The sequence below is a fragment of the Oculina patagonica genome, chromosome 2, assembly GCF_052425735.1.
Source record: "Oculina patagonica isolate OP01 chromosome 2, crgOcupat, whole genome shotgun sequence".
Taxonomy (NCBI): Eukaryota; Metazoa; Cnidaria; class Anthozoa; order Scleractinia; family Oculinidae; genus Oculina; species Oculina patagonica.
The window spans coordinates 24,965,147-24,975,542 of NC_135759.1; the positions used below are offsets into that span (position 1 = coordinate 24,965,147).

The 10,396-nt window shown below is 39.7% G+C and overlaps 1 protein-coding gene across 1 annotated transcript in view; it reads left to right on the forward strand.

Annotated features, from left to right (window-relative positions):
* Positions 1 to 10,396, forward strand: part of LOC144643725 (tachykinin-like peptides receptor 99D) — a 140,252-nt gene that overhangs the window by 91,124 nt on the left and 38,732 nt on the right. The gene's annotated exons all lie outside the window — the stretch shown is intronic.

Here is a 10,396-nt window from a genome sequence, read left to right on the forward strand (position 1 = left end):
AGTTTTGTACGGGGAGGCTCCGCCCGAAGATCCAACCTCTTACCCTTTTATATATCATTTTGATAGAAATAGTACCCCTTTTGTATACCTTTTATTGCAAAAAGGCACCCCTTTCATATACCTACACGACATCACATTTACCTAAAACGGGATGTTTTCTTGTCATTTTTATGTAGCGCTTAATAAATTAAGACGATACATCCAAAAGTTGCGTCTGCTCGAAATATTTAATGTAAAGGCCTTTTAAAATATCATTATGGAAGATTTTCCTACCCTTTCATATACCTAAACTTGTGAAATCCCTACCCTTTTAAATACCTGGAGCTTGAAAAAGGGACCCCTTTCGGGCGGAGCCTCCCCGTATAGACCAATATAGGGAGTAGCCCCCCCCCCCCCCCGGCGTGAGACCCAGTGAATTGGAGACTTTTCTGTCAGTTCACTGGTATGTTTTGTTGAAACAGGGCAGAATTGTATTATCGTAATCACTACCAGTGACGAAACCGAAAAAGGAAAATGTTTCAATATACAAAATACCACAGTGTGTTTTTAATTTTGCGTGAGACTCAGCTCAGGGAGCTGTAACGTCTGGAGCAGATGATTAATTTTGTGAAAAGTGCTTTAAGAGAATTAGAAGTTCAGCAAACCATCAAGAAGTTTGATGTTTAATAATTATCTCGACTTGCTTCCTTGTGGGCAGAACTCCATGAAAGCTATTACTGAAAGGAAAGAGCTCATCTGGCTTTCAAAAGCAGCGGCCATTTGATATATGAACTGAAATTAGCTCGGGTCAGTGAAATATCGATTTGGTTTCAATCGATTTATGCCAAACGCTAAGTCGGTAGAACACTGAGTAATAGTTCAAGGCGACGTACCTCTTCTGAGAAGTCACTGAGTCCACAGTTTTTGCGGGTCACCGAAGTTGCGAAGCAACATGCAGCTATGGTGTATTCTCATTGTGTCATGCGCGCTGGCACAACAATTTTCGAAGTATTCGTGGGTGTTTCCATGCAAATGAAATAAAAATTCTATTTACTGAGCGTATTATTTTACAGGGCAATATTGTTAAGAGACGTGCTAATTACTAAAAATGCATTCAGTACGGTAAGTATTAAAACTAAAGCATTCTGAGTAATACAACTGGACTAATTGATATGTGCTAAATAGGCCATTTACGAGTTACCCTTTGCCTCTGTTTCAAAATGAGTCTATTTGCGAAACCATTCATATGAAAATGAGTTTCACCTACAGGCCCATTTTAATGCAAATCAAGCTCATTTTCATTTCAATGGTTTCGCACGTCAACTCGATTCAAAACAGAGACAACGGGTAACTCGGAAATGGCCTATTTTTGCTCTCAATAAGAACCACGCCGTATCATTCAAGACATTGTAAGAGCTCAAGTTAATTCCAATCAAGTTATCCCAGATACCCTTATTTATTTAGTCAAATACCCTTACGCTAAAGATAATTGCACATTTTGACGATTTGAAATGGCAAAATAGCGTACATGACTGCATTCATCGACATTAACAACATTAACAACCGGAAGCTACAGGACAACAACTGCAGTGAAATGGTGGCCGGTCGCAACAAATAGGAGTAGCATCAGGGTCTTGGTAATGGAAAGCGCGCATCACGGCACGTGACCAAGGGGAACTCAAGGCATGCCGGAACTTTTTCTTTCCTGCAGGTTTGCCGCTGACCATTCCAACAAGGAGAAGAAGGCAAAATACGAGAGCGGTTTTCATCTAGAAAAGAAATGACATGATTACTTAATTTTTATAAAAAAATTCATTGCTCTTCTCTAATTTCAACTTACATTACAGGTGAAATCCGATAATCGTACGAATCGCAAGGCGTTATGAAAATGTGTGTGATGCACGACAACTTAACTTACCGACTCACACGGCGGTCAAACGCAGCGCGCGTGCGCAGTTCCTGTGTAATTCCCGCGAAAATTCTCCATACAGAGTCTTAAATTTTCCGAAAGCTTTCGCTTTAAAGCCAAAAGTTAACGCAGTCCCTGGAAAGCTAAGGTTTATACGCAGCTTAAGGATGGGAAATTTGATAATATCTCCACTTAGTTTCCCAGCTTGAAATTTTCTTTCACCGTACTTTTTCTTTAGCAATTTTTTACAAAAGTTTGCCCGCTTTCGAGTCAAATTCTTAGAAAATTTCGAGGCAGCGAAGACCGGAGGTGACGTCATTTTTGCGTTTGACCGCTGTGAACGGGTAACAAGCCGTGCAGAGAAAATGAGCCCGCGTTCAAGAAAATACCAGCGGACACGATAGAGCGATGGAAATTAATTAAAGAACCTACACACACGCATACTGGCATGCTGACACTGACATGCTTCACGGCGTGCGATCTTCCCTTACTCATGTAACAATTATCATCATCATCATCATCATCATCATCATCAAATTTACCAGAGATTTAGAACGAATAGTTTTGATGAGAAAGCCGCACACAATACTCAGCGTTTGAGTGTTCAAAGATATTTAAAATGTTATTTTATTTCTACGAAACTGCCAATCAGTAAACGCGTTTTTCTTATGACCCAGAAATCAATGCAGGCCACGAATGTTTACACGAAGCACGTCATGCTTGAATAAGGACACGTGACGTCATCGATCAACACGTGTGTTCAAACTAAATACGAACTATAAGGAAAAAAAAGGAAGCAGTGCAAGCAGTTTATCAAATTTCGTAACCTTGGAAACGGTTATATCTTTCACATTCATGCATATCATTTTTTTGAGAAAAAAGGTAATAACACTTTTTCAAGGGACAAATCTTGGAATCGTACTTTTTCCGTTCTATTCAAATATATTTCAAGTTTATTCTAACTAGAAGGAATAAAATTTCAAAAGACCTGTAAACATGTGGCCAACAAGTTACTCGGTAAAGTGTCCGATTATGACAAACGAGCAGGCCATGTTCTTTGCATGTCTTTGTAGACTGATAATGGTACAAAGTAGTACCGAAATATATACACTTGTGTTCTCTTCTCTACATTTTGGACACAGAGCTTTTATTCGCCGCGTTTAGATTTCATTCCTCACTCATGTCATGTCATCTGGAGTCGGCCGTCAGTCACAAGTTTGTTTCAAAAGTTTGTAGATTTTCAGGGGTTTTTTATTTCGTTTCCTCAGTAATGAAATGGTATTGTCTGGATTCGATGTGACCTATTTACACAGCAGGGGCTTCTATATAATCAGAAGAATGCTCAAAACAGGGGGGGGGAAGGTGACTCTATTGTTTCCAGTTGTTTATTCGTGACCGACTCATCACTGCCAGTATGACGTCACATGGCAACGCGCGAGCGATTCCCTCGGTTTGGTCAGATGAGCGGGATTAAATCGCGAGTACGCCACAGCAGAGGTCCAGAAAGGCTTATCATTAGTGCTTATATCGCTATTGTTCGCTTATTCTTTCCCAGTAGTTAGGTTTGATGCCTTAACTTTCTGTGTGAATGATCTGTTTCTGGTTTTTAGCGCCCGTTTTCCTGTAATTTGGTTATTATTTTTAACTCTTGAACGGGACAATAGGCGGGACCGCCATTTTGCTTTCGGGTCAAGCGAAGTCCATCAAAAACATCCACATTTTCACCCAAACATTTTTCTCAAATCCGCTTCATAATAGGAGGTTTTACTCCTTGAATATTAACGATTAATCTCCGTTGCCTTCCGTGTCGCTTGAGTTAGCCAAACTTCATGTCTTTCCGTTCGAGTGCAAAGGTATAATTTTTATCCAGAACATGTCAACAACGCCGATCGCTGCTGCGCGATCTCATGTAGAATTATTTTTCCATATATTTTTATTCGCATTCATTGGCTTATTATAATATACTACTGTTGGTATCTGTGCAGTTATGTTGTATTTTGTGGCTTTCCTTGCCGTGACGACTCTTAAATTTCATTAATTGCATACCTCCTGAAAAAAAAAAAAAAGAAAAGCTTACAATACGGGGTATTTCGAGTCGGGCACCCATCCAAGAGTTAACCCCGCCCGGCAAGCCTTAACTTGGCCAGCGCTTTCATTGTGCTTTGAACGAGGAAAAACGTGTTATGTGAAAGACATGAGTTCAAATTCGTTGCCGCAAGACAAGGAGTAAAATATTACCGATAAATAAAGACTTAAGTAAAGTTATTCTGTGTTGTTTTTCTATAATACCCAATAAAAACGCAGGCTCCATCCGACCTGGCTGAAGTTAAGTCCTGCCGGGCGAGGTTAATACATGGATGGGTGACCAACTGAAATTACCGTGTCTGCCTCGTCCCCAGGCGCCGATTGGCCGGACGTTGAGGCGGTAAGGCGGGAAACAGGGAGCGCGGGGTTTGATGGTTAGGGAGCGAGCCGCTTCCCCGTCCGCATCAGGCCCAGAACGCCAAGCGAACCATGCACGTCAGTCCCACAACACCAAGCGAACCGTGCACGACCAAGGACGAGGACGCCTGGGGACGAGGCAGTTACCGTGTAGAGCCTTTTTCCTCTTGATTGCTCCGATTTTCACCTTTAAGGGGAAAGACATGAAGATCCACGAATGCTGAAAGTCTGATACTGCACGTACATCAAGAACCGTACATCCTGTGCCAAACCTCCTATTTCTGTTACAATAAAAATTAAATTCGCTGTGCAAGGACCCTCGAAAGCTCGACCTGTTTATGTTTACAGATTTCATCGATCATTCTACACTTTGCGAAGGTGTTTCTGTTGATTTAAAAAAAAATGAATATAACGTCTTATCTACCAAAAAATAGCAGAAGAGAGACGGTTGCATTCGCTAACATCTCTGCATTATTGACTTGAGTAAAGGAAGGAAGGAAGGTAACGGAGTAAAATGTCACATTATTGACTCGTTTCTCGATTGACGCTTGCCCGCCATCTTTAATATCACTCATGCGAAGCGTGACGTCATACTGGCAGTGATGATTGAACCAACATTTTCCTTAGAGACACCTTCCCCCCCTGGCTCAAAATCACTATGTCAACACGTTTTAGTAGAAGCATACAACTTGGTAAAAACTTGTTCTTCAAATATCGAAAATACATTCGTTAGGAAGACGAAACGCTATGCAGATTACAAAAATAGAAAAACCTGACGACTGCGATACTTTGATAAATACTACTTATTAACCGAGAGTGAGGTCTTTATAAGGGTTGGGGTTTTTTTCCGGGGGGGGGTCATTATTGGGTTTGGGATAATTTATTATTTTATTTTTTGATTTAAAAAAAAAAAAAAAAAAAAAAAAAAAAAATTTTTTTTTTTTTTAAATAAAGCGATGTATTGGTGAAAAATATTATGAGAGATATTTCCGTGTTTAATTGTTAGGTAAAAATTCTAGCTATCCTTTGCTATTCACCTCCGAGCAGCACAAAATGACTTTCCGAATTGTTTTGGTAACCGAAGCCTAATTGTATCTCTTGTATTATTTTGGTACAAGTCGACAGAAACTGCAGGCGATTATTGAAAAACAAGAATTTTAGCCTGCATGGCCAGCGTTCAAAGGCGAAGGATATGGGCAGTTTGAGCGCGAAGCGCGAGGTGCAAGGAGAGAACGCGAAGAGCGCTCTCTCCTCGCGCCTGGCGCTTCGATCTCGAGCTTCCCTCCTCCTTCCCCTTTAAACGCCGGCCATGCAGGCTACAAGACTTACTGTGCTAGAGTTTTGTCGTTGCTTTCAATCCTTCTGCAGTTGCTCTTTAATTGTGTGACAACTCAAATCTTTGGTAGTTGATCTCTCTGGGGAAGTTTAGATGCGATCTGTTCTTTTAGAGGGGTGGACCATTAGAAAGTGATGAAACGGGCAAGATATTCTCCCTTCATTCTCAAACTTCGTGGAGCCTCATTGGTCATATTATAACACCCGAATCAGCAAGATGTCAAAAGATGTAAGGATAAGGATCGCATTAAATGAACAGCAGTTGTTAAAAATCCTGGTTCTTATAGATTAGGTCTTTGCAAGGTGCATTGAAACCCACTTAAAGCAATCTTAGCCAAAGAGTAAACAAAAAAACATTTGTAATGTTCGTTTAGTATGTGTCAGTTTATGGATAAAAAACTACTGTGAGAAGGCAAACCTCTTGCGAAACATGCGAAATACATGGTTAAACACCAACTTCCCAATTCAACTTTGTCAGCTTTTAGACTGAAAGTTTTTTATGTGTAAAAAAAATCTTATGTGGAATCTGTTTTAAGGGGTTTTTTAGAACAAATTTAAACAACGCAATAATGATGAAGAATCTGCCATTGTATTAAATATGCAGTCCACTCTCTCTTAACGGACACATCTTTAAGACGGACACTCCCATAAGTTCGGAAAATCGCAGTCAGTGTTCGACTCAGGGAAGGAAATGACATTTGGTTCCAGTTATAGGGAGCTTTGAAAAATCGAGATTCCACTGTATATCATATATTTTTTTAAAAAAAAATTCTTTAAGGCCAATTTATTTTTTCCGTTGCTGAAAGGATCGTTCTCCCTATATAATTTCTCTTCCTTTTTTTTATTAGCTAAGTCATAAAGGCCCCTGGCCAGATCCATATCTGCCAGCGGGCCGGATTTGTACAAATGAGCGTGGGAACCTCACTTCATGCGGAGGACTAGTGCCATGTTCTACTGTATCTGACAGAACTAGCAGTTTACATCAGTGTAGCCCGAAAAGACTAAAAATAAAATAAAAATAAGAATATGTATAAAGAATTACAATCTATTCGACGGTAGAATAGCACAAAAATTAAAACATGTCTGTACATGGATGAAAGACTTCTGTGGGAAAGTAAACCTTGCCGAGTGCAAAAGTTTAAGAAGAAGGCCGCCGACGTCTTTGTTTTTCTTCCTTTCGTCCAGCAGGAACCCGACGGTACTTTTGCGTTAGTTGATAAAAACTTTCTTTTAGCCAAAAGGAAAAGATAAAAAATGAATAGTACTAGCGTTGAAAGGTTTGATAATGCTATCAATCGGATAAATCACCATCCAGTAAATCCAGCGGATAGCGTAGCTAAGGTAGATAGACCCTAGATAATGTGGATACTCTTCACCACTCACGCCCTCATAAAGTTTCCAACTTTTTCTAATTTAAGAGTAGCGGCTACACTCGACGCTACTCCAAATTTTACACGCCTTCAAACAATACAGGTGGCACAGATGTTGTATACGATCTACGTGACATCATTCCGTTTACGATTGAGTTACGTTTTAAGCCGTTTAAGACAATGGTTGTATGAGAATGCTTCCAAAACTGCTCTAAATATAACGTGTAGGAAATAATTTAAATGGAAATGGCTTAAACTGCTTAACTTATGTTTGCCTTGTGTTATTTTGACGAGTCTGTGTTCCTGGTGGCGGTGTAAAGCCATTTAGGCAAGTTAATCTTTCTGAGGTTTAGCTTTTTATTTGGAAGCTAAGCATTTAATGTATTATGTATTATGTATACTTTATAAACACGAAATTCATAGTACTTTTTTTAAAGAAATCGCAGCAGCAAAAGTTAATTCCATTCCTGAGATATCCCAGCTTTGAAGATTTGGAAGATGTAAATTGGGAAAACAGCGTTAATCACGGACAAGGTGGTATTTGACAACTGGAGTATGGTTGATCATCTATGCAACAAGCAGCATCAGCTTCTTGGTAATTGAAAGCGCGCCTCACGGCACGTGACCAATGGGAACTCAAGGCATGCTGGAACGTTTTCTTGCCAGCAGGTTTACCGCTGACCACGGCAACAAGGAGAACAAGGCACAATATGAGGGTGGTTTTCATCTAAAAAAAAACAAATGACATTGCTCCTTAATTCATTTAAAATTAAGTTGTTTTTCACATTACATTGCAAGTGAAATCTGATATCGCACAAATGAGGCAACTAGCCTCAAAAGTAGAAATCAAAAGGCCCTTTGGGCTGCCTCATGTGACAGAATTTTTTTTCTGTCTCTGTCTTTGTATCTTCCTACAACTGTGACATGTCTCCCAGGGATCGACCTGTCTCCCCAAAACAGCGTTGTTGCTGGTACTGGTGTAGAGATGGGAATTGAGAAAAGATTCCACGATGTCCCACCGCCCTCCTGAGCAACTGCAGCCGACATAAAACAAGACTTACTGTATTAGAGTTTTGTCGTTCTATTTGGTATTTCTGCAGTTCCTCTTCAGTTCTGCGACAAGGCAAGTCGTCTCTACTCAGGTCTCTCTTGGAAAGTTAAGATGCGTTCTGCGTCTTCCTGTCCTTTTATAGAACTCGACCATTAGAGACGTACGTTATAACTATGGAATTGAGGCGGGATATTTTCACTTTATATTCATCTCATTGACCAAATAATATTTATCAGCAAGTTGTCGAAAGATGCCAGAAGTAAATCAAAAAACATTCACAAGGCACGGTCAACATCAAATTAATTAGTAGCGGTTTAAAAACTTCAGTCATTAGTTTACTTATAGATAATATCTTTGCATTTACAAGTTGTATTGAAACCACATTAAAATTATTCATAGTTAAGAGTTTAAAAAAATTGGAATGTTTGCTTAGCCGGTAGAGATAAAAAGTTACTGTGACTAAGAAAATATCTTGCGCAATGCGTAGAGCAGAGTTAAACATTGATTTCCAAGTTCGGCTTTTTTAATGTAAAATTCAGCTCTTAAGCAGAACCTGTTTTGAAAGCGTTTAACATTTTTTGTCTTGGGGCAAGTTATTATGTTTTGACCAGCACAACCCTCTGGACACCGGCCATGTTGCTGAATCAGTTATTTTCTCTGAGTAATTTCAAAATAAAGTAAATCAAAGTCTCTTCGAGATACCGACGTTTTTGCATGAAGTATGAGTGGAAGGTTTATCCTGTGCATTGTTCTTCGAACTTATCATTACAGTCTCTTTGTAGTTCCTATCTTCGCGGAGGAAATGCAGCCATATAATTTTGTCAAAAATGGCTCGTCCGCGCCGGGTATTTATACACATATTCCTTAACATTACACAAATAAACAGTGCAAATTTCACCGAGATCTGACAATTCTATACTTTAAAATTGCAAGGACCTTTCGAGGCAGTCGATTACGGCAGCAAAATATGCGTTCGACGCTTTGTTTTTGCGACGCCATATTTGAATTGTTATAGGTAGACCGCTGTTCAATGTGTTCAAGGCCGTATCGTTACGATTGCTCCACGAAAAAGCACGAAAAACATACGGATAATTCCGACTACTGTCGGAGAAAACATTGCGCATATACCGCGGCGTAAACAAATCGTTACACTCAAGCTGCGTTTTGTCTAGGCTCTGCGAGGGTCGGATATCAAGACCCAGGATTAAACAAAAGCCATTGAAGATGAAATACGAAAGAATTTTGCTGTCTTTGACTGAAATTCCACTCAAACTGCGTAGATACGATCGCATGTTGTAAAGCCGATTCATGCAACATTGCTGTCAACGCGAGGTCACGTCCCTAACGACCTAGGCTGATGACGAAATAGAATGGCGCTTGCATGTAGCGACCAAATTTGGCCTTATTTTTAACCGCTCCTAAGCTAAAAGAAGCCCCCATCTCTTGCATTTGTTTTAACTTCAATAATATCTTTGAAAAGAGCGAGTTTTTTGGTATGGTTTATTTTTGACGTTTGTAATTTTTAAACGATGTAAGTGCTAGTGATTATTTATTCGTGTTTTAGTTACGCAATCCATTGTTTGTGCGACGCTTTTTATAGATCGCCTTTCAGACACACGTGCGTTGAGATAAGAAAGCTGACATGTCACTTTTAAAATTGTTATATAACGTTTATAAATGTGACAAGTCACGTTTTTTCCACGAGATCGCAAGTGATCACCCACAGCGGAAAGTAATCCCTTGAGAAATTAAAACAGTCCCTTGAGAAATTAAAAAAGTCCCTTGAGAGTTTACAAATATGTGGTTCCAAATTTTGTTCACATAACCCCTATTCTCCTACTTTAGCTTGTAAACAAGCAAAAACGTCGAAAAAAGGGAATACTAGAAAAATGAAGGAAGCTATCAGGCACCTCCAATACCCTTCGTTGACGCCCTCATAAAGATTCCGACTTTAAGCTAATCAAAGAATAGCGTCAACAATACTCGGCGCTTCTCAAGCCAGCTGCTAATGTCATTATGCATCAAATCTAGAGCGTTCGACTCTATTTAAAACACGCATTACACGTGTGAAACTTTCACACGGGAACAAATTTTAAAATTCATACCTTGAACATCGATTTCAACGTTATCTTAAGTATAATATCAGAGACTTTCTTTGAAAGACCGAAGTTTCATTTGTTCGTAGCCTCAGGCGTTTAGTCATCAAACGCAAGACATTAGCAGAGGCAGCGGAGCGTTTTGGAACGTGAGGGGGCTAAGACTGTCCCAAAAAATACTCGGCAGGTTTTCATATTTGGAGAAACTTTTTCC